This window comes from Serinus canaria, chromosome 2 (genome assembly GCF_022539315.1).
Source record: "Serinus canaria isolate serCan28SL12 chromosome 2, serCan2020, whole genome shotgun sequence".
Lineage (NCBI taxonomy): Eukaryota > Metazoa > Chordata > Aves > Passeriformes > Fringillidae > Serinus > Serinus canaria.
In genome coordinates, this window is record NC_066315.1 from 22,108,648 (window position 1) to 22,122,733 (window position 14,086).

A 14,086-nucleotide genomic window follows, 5' to 3' on the forward strand; every position below is an offset into this window, starting at 1 on the left:
AACAAGATTACCCTGAAAATTTGTTTTGGTTTAAAGCTATAGCTTTCCCTTTGATCTCTTCTAAGTATCTGAGACTCAACGTATGGGGGAACACAGATGCTGCTTGAATATTTTTGAAGTTAAATATTTAGTGGATGAGGAAATGAACCAAGTTGTGGCACTAAAATTAACACTGTAATGTACTTTTAAATAAACTGAGCTATCAAATTACTTTTTTGTTAAATTGGGCTAGTCTAGAAGAAATGAAACATCATAAAATTTTCTTCAGGGAGCAATGAGGGACAAGGCACATGTCTTTCCCTGGAGAGTATCTGTTAATTATTTTGCCTCTTTATGGTATGTTTATAAAATGTACTCTGGGCAAGTGCAAGCTCTCTTTGAGCTGAGCTGAATTTGTGCAACTGCGGAGATAAATCTAATAATTACTGGCAGGAGAATTTATCTCAGTTTATTAGCTTGAGTTTGGAGTTGCACTACAGTGGTTGCATGGGATTGTTTTGGCTCACAAGAAGTTAGGATGGGGTAGTGGCTCTCTTGTTGGACAGTAACATCAGATACCTTGGTGGTGTATCTATACACCTGGAAATGTTTAAAATCTCTGGAATAACATGTTCCACAGGAAAACCGAATTTATGGAATTTTCAAATGCTTTGTTTACATGACTGAAATGCTGAATTAACATAATATGGAGAACATAACCTTAGGAGGGCATGTTCCTAAATGTAACCTTTCCTTTTCAAGAGCATTAGGTGGCCCTACAGGTAGCAGTTAGAGAGGAGCTATGGGTCACCTGACGTGAGCCTTTCACATATGTGCAGATATGGCTCACACAAAATGCAGAGAACTGTGCTTTTTGAAAATTACTACTTCTTGAACACTTACAGGTTTGGTTGCACTGCATTGATGACAGTTATGTCTCTCCAACATTTAATGCATCTAGATGTGTGCTTAAACACTGCCCAGCTTTTAGAAAACTAGGATACAGAGTATGTGGTTTAGGTTAAAGTTTTGGCTGAATTAAAATAAAAGCATCACAATTCTCCAGATTACATACAACTTTTGTCTGGAATTCATTGCACAAATCTGTCATAATGAATTGGTTTGGGTAATAAATGTTAAAAAGATATTGCTCTAATTGTGCTAGTAATTAGTGCTAACATATTTGTTAAATAAATTCAGTAACGTAGTGATAAAAATTAAGAAAAATAATTATTATTGTTTTCATTCATGTGACCTCATTTGCTTTCACTAATGCTGAGGTCTAGAGAATGATACAGTGAATCTCACAATTAAATCCACACAGAAATGGTGACAGAATTTTATCTATCTTTATAATGCAGTTATTTAATTTTTGAAGCTCTGAATTCACCACCAGCGAGAAAATTAACATAAAATTTAGCATTCTGCTATAATTTGCTATGGCAAACAGCCACTGTTCCACATTTGTATGTCTGTAATGCTGAAATGTCAGCTTAGATGTTTTGTCTTCTGCCCTATGCTCCTTGAATAATAAAAATATTGGTATTAATATACTGGTCTCACTAAAAGTGCCATATCTTTCAGCTAACATGAGTCACTGAATTTTATACACTGGACATCCTATAGCTCTAGAGATCAATTTATATGACAAATTAGCTGTCATTCAAGTAAAAATAAATCTTGCCAGAAATGCCTTCCATGCTCTTGTCCATGTTGACAAGTAATATGACAGAGATGACAGATAATGTGGGTTCCCATTAGATTTGGATGATGTATTTGTATCTTATCTTTCAACTTTCTTCACTAATTTTATCCTATATTCAAATCAGGTTTTACTATCTCCTCAATATCCACAGCTGCCAGCCTTCGGTCCCTGAAGCCCAAGAGTTACCGTCTGAAGTCAAGAATTACTGGCAACTCTAAGATAAATCCTAACCTTCATAGTAAAATTGCATCCAAGGCGTGGGAAGAGAAGCCCTGAGCTCCCATGGGTCAGTGAGGCACTCTGTGTGGGAAAATTACAGTGACAGTACTACTCTTGGTGAAAGAAAGGTGTTGAGCTGTGGCTACAGCTGCCCCACAGCTTCTAGACTATTTTCAGAGAAGAGAGCTTTGCTGGACATCCTTGTCTGGATTATATTTCTCTTTTCATAGTGAATTTCACTCAGCAATGTTAAATGGTGTCAGTAAGAACACTGGGAAAAATATGTCCTTTAACAGTCAAAAATCATGGGTTGGATATCAAGATGCCCTCTCTGTCAGCATGTACAGGAATCAGCAGAGAACAGACCTGTGTCTAGCAGTGGTAGACAATCTAATGTCAGAGGTTTCCATTATGATGATACAGTTGAAGCATGGCCAGAAATTTCTCAAAGCTGGCTTTAATCCGTCTGGTTTACCTGGATAGTAAAAGAAATGGCCAGGACTTAACTTATAGCAACTTATCTGAAGTGATACAAAACATCAATTAAGACTATTTATCTTTAGGAAAGATGAATAAAATATCAAATGTTGCAAGGCATAGGCCAGAAGAAGTACTAGAACAAATACAGAAGTGGACAATCTGCAAGTTGTTCAAACAGATTAATGCAGAAAGTCAGTATGGATTCATAAAAATAAATCATGTCAAGCTAACTTGAATTCTGCCTTTGATGAGATAATAAGCTTCATAGAAAAGAGCAATAAAGAGGACATATCTCTTGACCTCAGCAGAGCATTTGACATTACTCCACATCAGAAAAAAAGTGATGTGGTTAATGCTTTTGAAATTGTTATACAGATGGCTGACTAACCACAATTGAAGAGTAATCATTAATGCAGTTCAGGCAAACTGCATTCAGGGATTGGTGCTTTATCTAGCATTAAACAGATACAGATAGTCACCATATCCACACAAAAGTGGCTGTAGAATGTGCTAGTATCAGCCAGAGATTTTATGTCCCTCGGTCTGTCCAGTTTCAATCTGTCCAGCACCATGCTACTTGAGATTATAGCAGAGATAGTGGCAGACAGGTTGGTGAGGCAGAACTGATTAATTATTAATGCTATTTCTAAGCTGCAGGAGACTACAGCACACATTACTATAGTTTTCCTAGAGCAGTTTTAAATCAGTCTTCTGGTTTGCCTATCTACTCACTTCAGTTTGCTCTTCTGCCATGTCCATTATCTCAGACCCATGAGTTCCCATAAGTTTTTCTTTTCTTGCTGTACCATCCTTTATTGTACTTCATTCCCGATCTCTCAATAATGCACTATGTTATTCTGTCCTGACTTTGTTTCCGCTTGGTCCCCTCAAAGTTCTTCTGTCCCATGAATTCATGCCATTAGTGGTATGCGAGCCTCCTGGTGCAGCAGCGTGCCCTTGTGCTCACACCTTTCCAGCTGCCTTCCCTGCATCACCTGTGGGACACCTGAACCTCCTCCAGGGGTTCAGAGGAACTCCAGTGAGCCTCCCAAGTCAGTTCCACCACCACACACTTCCATGCTTTGGATTAGAGGACTTGATGCTCAGATGTGCTGTTCTGTTTGTTCAGCTGCAGTATCTCTCATCTGAGGCTGGTCCATGGCTTGAAAAATGCTTTATAGGAACATAAAAATGTGTTTGCTTGCTATATTGGGTTATTTTGCTGAGGATGTCAAAGACCCAACTGAGGCATGGGTCTTGCACTGTCCAGCAACATTTCTTTTTTATTTCAGTGTGATCCCTTTAGATTGTGATCTCCACTGTTACCTCTCATAAGCCTTTAGGACCAGGACAACTATTCCTCTGGTACCCCGTGTATTTTTCACTGTAAGTCATTTGACATTTTTTTCTCATTTAAATTACTACTAGTCCACTGTCACTCATAAAACATCTCAGTCAATTAAAGGGTAGGAAATTTTAAACCTCAACTTTTCTCTAGACACTTTTCTCTAGAAAAAACACATAATAAGGTCAAACATCAAAGGCTGGTGTCATAAGCCTCTCTTTATTGTTTGTTTTTATGTCACATGTAGTTAAATGTTTTTCCTCAATAATACCACACTGCAATATTGCTTTACTTTTTGTCTTCTCCTTCAACCTTTGTTATTTCCTGCATCTCAGCTCTAAATTCCTCAAAATGACTGAATGTGCAGAGAAATAATTTTTAACTTTTTTCCCTAAGGAGTCTTTTTTGTGTTATTGCCCTCCCAGAGATCCAGTTTACAGGGATTTACATTACATTAACGTACAGCATTTGATGAACAATTGATCCACGTGAATTCTGAGATAAATAGCTAACAGCCTGAGTAGGAGAAAGATATTGAAGAATTCAAGTTCAGAAAAACCCAGTGTGCCTTCTCATGTATGCAGATATCAGAGATGTCTGTAGGAATGTTGTGATGCTCAGCAGGTTCACTAAACAGCTGCTCTGCAGACATGAAGAGGGAAAATACTTTTTACATGTGTCTGTGAACTGAACACATCAGAGATTAAAACATAATCCATACATTTAAGATGAACCTGTTGGCACAATATCCTTCTAGTACAGGACCAGAACTTACTTGTACTCTGATAATATGTCAAATATAGGTTTTGTTTTCCTGGTATCATGTGAAGAAATATTTGTCTGTTGTATAAGAATTGAGAAGAACACTTTTTAGATGTGTTAAAAATCAAAAGTCTTCTCATATTCTGTAAGAATATTGTCCTATAATCAACAACATGATGATATTTATATAATAAATTATTTAATAGTTTTTATTTCAAGATGATTTCCAGTACTCTGTACAAGTTTATTTTCATTGATTGATAGAATTTCATTATGTTTTTTTTTTAAAAAAAACAAAAAGCTCATTGTTAAATGTTGATTATTCTGCCTGCAATACCTTGGAGAGTCTGCCTCCTGAAAAAGATTTATTAAATTACATTAAACTATAGAACTTGGTCTGTGCACTAGCTAGTTTAAACTATTTTAAAATGAATTTTGGGCTTGAAAAGGGGCTAAAATTTCATATAGTATTATTGTGTTCATTTTTCCCTTTCATTTTTCTAGAATTTACAGGCCTCTAGTCTCTTGCCTGAAGCATACAACTTCCATCTGGTATTTACTGTATCATTCTGTTTAGCAGTATGCTTAAACAGGCATACAACTCACAATTTTTTGTCTTTTGATGATGAAGTCTTTCCGAAATAAAGAAATCTTTTTAAGGGTAAATGCTTAATATTCCACCAGCTGTGCTGGCATCGCTCAAGAAAAGCTTTTGTTGCCTGAACCAAATTTAAGTATCTAGATGAAGTGGTAAAGTAAATAATTGCTTCCTGGGATATTGGTTGGTTACCACTTTGAGAACTTGTCACTTGTCAAAGTAGCTTGATTGACAGACCTAATATTTAAATAGCAGTTAAACATTTTATGCCCATAATTGCACTATGCTCACATATAAAATTGCCATATAGCAAAGTATCAATTTATGTTTTCACTTTGTATTTAGGATCATGTTGTTGATTTTTATTCAATTTCTCACTGCCTGTCTAGTAGAAAATGAAGAATGGGAATTTTAATGTAGTAAGAACTGTGTTTTAAATGTTTCTTGAAAGTTTAAATTACCTTAACTCAAATTTATTTATTGGAAGTCTGAGAATGCTCAGACCTCTTAAATAGATTGAACTATCGTTTCTGTGGTAGTTGGAGTTGAATTTCACATTTTTGCTTACAAGGAAGTAACTACTGAATGAACAACATTATTTTGTGATGAAACAATAATGCCAGTTTTATGAAAGAAAATGAAATTATTGTCCTATTAAATATTCAAATATTTATTAAAATAATCTGTAATTTCAATGATACCAGATAAAAGTTTAAAAATTTGTTGTAGCAGGATAAATAAGAACATGGAAGATGAGGTTATTACTTAGATTATTAAAAACAATTTGATAATGTCTGCTTGATAATCTCTTGTGAGAAAGAATTGATATTAAAGGCTCTTTGCAAAATAGGCCAGATATATGAACCTTCTTTCTGTTAAGAAGGTTCATAAAGTTTTCCCTTTAATTGTTGTTTATTTTAAACTGTTAGTCCTATGTATTTCTTTTGGCTTATAACAACTAAGTAAAGCACACTAAGAAAGAGACAGCAGAAAAGTAGTATGTGTTTCATCTCAGAAAAGGGAGAGGTGGACAGTGTCTGGCCTTTTCCTGTAATCCATTTGTCCAGGTAGTGACAATTGTCAACATCCCTGTGAGGTAGTTCTCTTTGTCTGAAATGAGAAGTGAAAGGAGCAGAGCTTCTAATCCAGGTGCCACCTCTGGGAGAGCTTAGGGAGCAGTGAGGGGTGAGGATGTGGAGGCTCCCTTTGACTCATCCCACCAAACTGCAGTGGCACTGCCTGCAGCAGGAGCAGGGCAGCTGCCTGCAGCTGCAGAGATGGATTGCAGCCTTTGTCTCCTGGACTGGGCACAGGACACCTGAGCATGCTGAAAGGGAAGCCTGGCCAGAGAGAAGACAGGTGGTGGAGAAGGCAGCTGAGGGACTTGCTCGAGAGAGGCGTGGGTTTGCTGGCCACAGATCACAGCTAGTGGGACCAGAGCCAGCAGTTTAAACACCTTCTTACAGTGCCTCATTCCAACACCCACCTGTCCTTTGCATACTTCTCCAGAGCCTCTGCTCCTGCCTGGACTTTCCCTCCTTGCTTCTTCTTCTGTTGTAGGCGGGACAGAGTGAGGGCTGCTGGACCACTCCAGAAGCATGATTTTATTTCCATTGTATTACATTTCCCTGCTCTGCCTTAAAGAAAAACCTTCCTGGCCATCCGTGGCTATGATTTGAGCTTGTTCTTCTCTCTCAGTAGTAGAGCAATGGGGGAAACTTCCTGGGGAAAGTTTCATTTTTTTTTCCTTTTCAGCTGTGAAGACATTAATTTTATATTTTCATCTGATTTAGCTCTGTGCTTCTTAATGCCAAACTACACTGCCTGACCTCTAGTGAGATGCTGATCTCTTCCTGGGATTATAAACTACACAACTACACTCGGTATCATCCTTTTTGCAACATTCAATTTTGCTTGGTGACTGGTGCTTTTCCATCTTAGTCCCAGTAACTGTACAGTCATTTATTTTTATCACTTATTGTTTTTTTACAGAATGATGTATGTGGGTGATTTTGTTTTAATATCAAGTCAGAACACTGCAGTAAATGTTCAACCAACAAATACCTTGCTTCCTTTTATTTGAAGAAGTGAAAGTTGCTGAATGCAGATGTATGTGTATGATAACATCTTTGCTGTCTGTACATACAGTTAGAAAAAAAATCTGCTGCCTATGCTATTGTAATTTTTTATTTCCTAGTAATTACATTCCAGATGCATGTGTTATGACCACAGCCAAAGCTGGAACTATTTCCATTAATCTTTTTTTTAACTGTACATTATATTAGTCTGGAGTAAATAAATTGCCAATAGGTTTCTCTAAACCTTTGAAGAAATGAGACTTTCACTTCTGATTTTTGGCTTCTGCATTACAGTTTGCAGCACAGACAAGATAAGAACATTTAAATTAGGAATATAGTCAAAGCTATCTTAATGAGAATGGCAATGTGTGTTCCATTTTCCATATATTGGGAAATAAGATGAAAAGATATAATCTTACCATTTCATCTCTGTGAGTTTCTAATTCCACAAGTGCATCCAGTCCTGGTTTCCAAAAGCACCTCACATTCTGGCAATTTATTCTTTTGGTAGAACACAGCCACTACTGGAGAAAAAGCACAGGAAGTGAGAACATAATGTCATGAAGGTTTGAGAGCCAAGTCAAAACACACAAGGTCAGATCTTGCTTAAGGCTACCTTCTCTCTGTGAGGATGGATCCTGTTTTCCAATAGGGTTTAAGAGTCTAATCCAACATTTGCACAGCTATACAGTATGCCTACCTCAGCAGGCAGTGAAACAAATGGGAGTGGATTAGTGGAGTAAAGCTAGTGGTACTACAGTCACTATATCCACACTACAAAAATTTCAGGAATTTTAAAGGAAGAAAACCGTAGTCTGGTCCAGTGGGAGTGTTCATCCGCTAGAGGCTGGAGTACAATGCAGACACTCCTGCAGTGTGTCTTCAAGTCCATGTGCTTTGAGACAACCACGTGAACTAATGCTCATTCATCACCAGGAGATCTGTTTCAAAAGTGCATTCCTGAACGGAATAAAAACTCCAATGCAGATGCACAGTATGAAATCTTCTACGAGGTCATGAGACTCATAAAGTTTGAGGGCTAATGACATCCTGCTATTTGGGGTTGAAGGTGTAGTCTATAATATAGAAGAAATTGAGAGTATACCTTAAATCACACCACCTCTTGAGTTTCAAGATCATTTTAGAACCTGTACAGCTCATAAGATGCATTTTGTATTGTGCTATATTTTAAGGCCTCATCCATTTCTCCATGGGTGATTTTTAAGCAGGAACAGTAATTATGCTAAAGTGCTAGAAGTATTTGAATCACACAGTAGACATTTTCATGTTTTTATGCAAATACAGATCACAGCCTATCTCTATAATTTAGAGAACAGCTTTCTTTGCCAAAGTGGTTTGGAAATCTGTGACTCCTAATGATACATTTTTTCTGTAATTTGCATTGAGTGTATATGGCATCTTCAGACTGAAAAAAGAAGGAAACACAACACTGAAGGCTACCTGAAAAGCTGCTCAGTTGTGCATATATTCACATCAGAAATGTGCCCACCCCCTCATCTCTGGTGGGTGAAGGCATACAGCTCATTCCACTGCACATGACCTTACATCATAATGGCTCTAGTATTGTCATGTTTGGAGTGCAAATGTGTTGTATTTACAGGTGCTCTCTCAAGAGTGGTTCATACCAAGTGGCTTTCATTTCCCAAGCGCTCTGTAGGGAACTGGCAGGGAAATGCCTTTCACCTCAGCCACTGTCACAGGCTGTGTTTGGATTTTCTTTCATTCCTACTAAAGGGGTGAGAATGGTGAAAGGTCAGCCATCTAGTTCAGTCATGCTGAAGTCTGTGAAATGCCCAGTTTAAAGGCAGGAGCAAGGCTGGGAGTGGGTCGGGTTTTCAGGCACACAGACGGGATATGTCAGTTCACACACTTCGTAGGCACAGCAAGTGCTTGCTCCTGTGGACCCATGCCTGATGCTTGCTCAGATAGTAGCTTGCATCCCTGTTCCAAAAACAAGTTGTGTAGGGTCCTGGAAGAAATTCTGGAGGGCACATGTGTCAGATATTAAGAACATTTCTCCCTTGGACCCATTTAATCTAAAACATTTGGGATGAATCCTGGTGTTTTGGGGAACTGGTAGGTCTGGGTCTGTAGGGGTCCAGTTTTGGTTCTGCACTGCACATGATGATGGTAAAGATGAGGAACATGAAGCATCCTTTGAACAGACATATTAGTTTCATGGTAGATGTGTGAGACTTGCTGATGAATAGTCTTTGAGCCCATGACAATTTAAAGATTTCTCTTCTGGCCGGTGCCACCTTTAGATGAGTTTAGGAGGTGTTTCCCCCTACTTATCAGTGAATTGGTAGAACTGTGATGTATTTGCTCTTTCACTTCAGAGCATTTTTATCCCTGCTCTGAAAAGTTTGAGTGGGGGAGGGCTTCTTGTACCCTATTCCAGTTTTATGTCCAATTATGGACATTTGACATTGGGGTGCAGGGTGAGCTCTGGTCCTTTATATTTCAGCCTTGTGGTCATTGATGAAAATGGCTTCTACCTTACACTTGGGATTCCTGTCTTTCCTCACACTGTTACCCATTGCTGCTCTATGGATTCTGCCTTTTTCCATTTATAGCTAAAAATAATAATAATGGGAGTGTTTTCTATCAAATATTAATGTTACACAATTCCATCCAATAAGGGCATATTTAGATATGGTTGAATGCTAAATTGATTGCTTTAGATATTCAGATCCTTGAACCTCCAAAGTTGCAGGGTTTATTCCACCCATGACCTTGAGGCTTGAAAGGATATTGATAATATTTTTCTTGCTGTTAAGAGAAGGTTTTCTGAAGATGGTTAATTTTCTATTTTTTTATGCCAGGTTACTTTTTGGAACTCTTGTCTACACTCACCAGTGTGACTGCTTATTTCCAGTGCTGATCTGTTACAGAATAAGACACATACAAGCTTGATAAGTTTTTCCAGCTTTAAAGTTTTATTTTCCAACCTGTGTCTTAGTCTTCTGCATGACTGGATGTCTTGACCAGTATTTCCAGCCACTTCAGAAGTAGAATAATTTAAATTGAACTGAATAATTCTAATTCATACATGCTTTTGCAAATAGACTTTGGTTTTTATCTGGTACAATCTGAATAATATTTACTAATTTTTATGTTGTTCAGCCATTTCAAGCAGATTAAGACTTGGTAAGATGTATGTACAAATATAACAGGCTTTTAAATTCTTAGGCTAAAATCTGTAAAACAGAGTAACCCACTTTGGTGATAAAAGTGACTACTTAGATAGCATCAGGCTCTTTTTTGCAATGTTACTGCCAGAAATTATTTTCAGCTTCTAAAATGACCAAACAATGTTGGAAAACTCTTAAGAAAATGATTTTGGAAGTTTCTCTTTTCCAGACACATTATGCAGTGAAAAGGCAAAGATCTTTTTTCTCTCTTCTGGAGAAATAATAATGATAATTGATGGTCCTTAATTATATCCCTTCATTCTGCAATGTAGCTTTTAAATGGAGAAAACAATCCTATTCTGGCTCATTTGATTTTCATTCTTTTCTAATTCAGTCCTGAAATAAATGAAAAGGACAATGTAGTGAATTGGACTGTGTAGAGTGAACATAACTAGACCCTTTTTTGCCCAAGTATTTCGATTTGGGTCATGCAAAATGTTTTCAAAATGTACACTTTAGCAAATTATTTAAATTTGAAAAGCCCAAGTATTTAGTAAACATATTTTCTAAATTAAATGCTTGAACTATATTAAGAAATAATTTATACTTTAAAAGTAGCTGCTGAATAATGTTGACATGCACCAGAAAGTAAAAACATTTAAAAAAATGCTTGTTTTGGGTAGAGCAAAATATTTCTTTTGGATTGCTTGTATTTTAGAATTATCAGCTAATCAAAATTATATTCATTGGTCAACCAGAAACAACATTTTGTTATTTTCCTCTATTATTCAAAGGGCTGTTGTTCAATTTCTGTTTAATGAGTAGACCTGAGTGCCTTCAAACAAGACATATAATTTATTTTCATTACCTTTTTCTTTCTTTTTTAAGAGGAAAAATATCAAGAATCTGTAACTGCCAAGAGTCTTGAACACAGTAATCTGTTAAATCTGTTAATATTTTAAGATTCTTAGCTAGTAAATATAGCAATATTATATAATACCCAAGAAATTCTTTACTCTGCAAACTACAATCTATGCTATCTAAGTGGGGTAAGGAAAACAGTGAAATGTATTTGCTTATTTGGTTTTCAGCCAGATTACATTATCTCCAGGAGAAATGAAGTTGCAGACTGATAGGCAAAATGAAAGGTAATGCACGGGTACGTTCTTTTACCGCCAGTAAAAGTGCTCCTGCACTTTTCCTTCTAGAGCAGATTTTCAAGTGCTCTCTTTCACAGCCAGTACAAGGCCTGGTATTGTTCTTATTTGAAGTACTTTTTATTAGGTGAGATGCAGATAATCCAGAAGATTGTATGCTGGTTACTCCTGTTCGCCCTTTGACATTCCTACACTGCCATTTCTTCTGTCCTCTTCTCAGGACTAAGAAGAGTCACTGAAACTACCTGAGAAAGAAAGTAGTGGAATCTGTGATCATGGTGAGAGTGTGAGAGGCTGCCACTCATCCTTGGTTATGTCTCAGATCCTTCAGCACCATCCTCAAAATATGTCAGACTTTCTCTGGCTTTTGTAGAATGTTAATATTGCTTCCAAAGGGCCTCTTTTGTTAATGTATTCAGAGAATACACATGACATATCTTCCTTGAAGAGGATTTTTCTTTTGCTACTAGTTGTGTCAAGCAGTAAAATCAATGAGCCTTATTGCTGCCAAAATCAATGAATTCTGGCTCCTACTGCTTTTTGGGACCCTCATGTTGTTGCTGTTATTGCTGCCCTTGTGACTTCAGGAGCTCTCTACCAGCAGGTAGAGACTGCCCTTCCTAGCTTCAAGGGCAGGAGAGCCATCCTAATTAGACCTGGAAGTTTATTCTGGAAAACATTCTGTTGATGTAAAATACATATATTTTTTTTTTTTTTTTGTTTCTCCTGCTAGGTTTTTTTCAATTGGAAGAAGCATTATCGTTAAGGTTCTTCTGTCTTCCACTACCCTTGTGTTGCCCCAGTTTTATTAAATAAAACAAAATTCATATATTTCAGATGAAGGTTTTGTTTTCATGAAAAACATCCTCTTTTTCACTTTTTCATTCTCAGGCTTTCTTTGCTACTGGAAAAAATAATAGAAATAAGACTTTCAACACACCGTATTTTAATTGGCATTGATTTCTCAGCTCTGAGGAATTCTTATGAGTTGGTTACATAGCAAATGAGGGAGTTGGGTCCATTTTCTGTCCAACATAGGTAACTGTGCAGGGGGTGTCTTGTCCAGAAAGGTTGCTGGGCATGTGCCAGCAGCACTGTACTTGAAAGGAATGATGGTGATATCACCCTATAAACACATTGTCACATTTTTTAGGTCACTTTAATAAAGAGATGTAAAAAAAGACCTCAGAGTTTCCATAAAGAAAAGGTAAAATGTTTTGAGACTTATTTCCTAAATAATTTAAAAGGAATAGGAGGGTTTTTTCCTTGTTGCAGGCTTCTGTGGAATTTGCTTTTGGTTTGCTTCTAAGTTGCCATGATCCAGCTTGAGCTACAGCAGCACTGTGCAAACTGAACAGGGTTTAAAGCACTTTGAGTGTTGTGTGAGGCCTTTCCCATGTGTACTGTAAGAACATGAGGTCTGGGTAAACAACTGGATGATTTGGGCAGTGAGGATAGCAGAGCAGTTCCAGTCCTTCCAAGGCTGAGTGGTGGCAGCAGGGAAGGGAATAAAGACTCTGTCCCCATTAGTCAAAAGGCAGAAGTCGTGAGATAAATTATGACTGCAAGGAAAAAATGTGTACTTGCAATGTAAACTGCAGAGACTGTATCCTGGTGGGAAATGTGAAAGCCATTATAATGCCAACTCCTGTACATAATACATAAATTATTGGATTAATTTAATTATTTATCTTTCAACATTTTCTCACCTGCCAGAATGGAAATGCTGGTAGTAGCTTTGATAAGCACAAAAAAAAATCTATGCGATTCTTCCTTTATTAATGACTTTCAGTCACTGGGAAGTCTCAGACTATTAAGATATACAGAGCTATCTTCATAAGAGACAAGAAAAAAACAGATGGGATTGTTATACATTCATTGATTCAGTCCAAGGCTGACACACAGTCTCACATGAAATTGGTACTAGTGTTCTAATTCTTCTGAGCTCTTTGAGCTTTCTAGGAATGTTACTACTTTTTTTTTTTTTCTTCACACTGTGTTTTGAAAATTGCCCAGTACCAGAAATAGGCATTAGCTAAAAAAAAAAGTCCCAACAGAAGTCTTATAGTTATGTTCATTTTTTGGAGATTTTGGTTGCTGTGTTTCAGTTACCCATTCTCCCACTGAGTAGCCCAAATCTTGGAGTCATCATTCCCTCATTCACTCCTCCAGGGGTTGCTAGTGGAATAATTAGCTGGTGTAAAGACTCTGAACACAAACTAACTTGGGTGGGGAGCTGGAGCATGGGTGGTGGCATTGTGTTGAACTGATAATGCTCTGTTGTCACTTTAGGGTCTGCTCTGAATGTTTCAACCAGAGTTAAAATCTAGAGAGTATTTATTCTGCAGGACCATGACTTAGCTAATATTCTATGCAGTATGCAATATCCTATAACTGTCTGGGACTGTATAAATAATAGAAGGAATTTGCATGCTGACCTGCATTTATGTCTGTTTAGAGCAGACAGTGAACTTGCTTGGCTTGTTAATATTCTAGTTCCCCAGCAATCAATCTGCATTGATATTTATGTGAACCAATAAAGTTTATTTTTCTTGGGTTTTAAATTATGTTGTTGCATCGCCCTTTATATCTCTAAAATGCAGTCTGG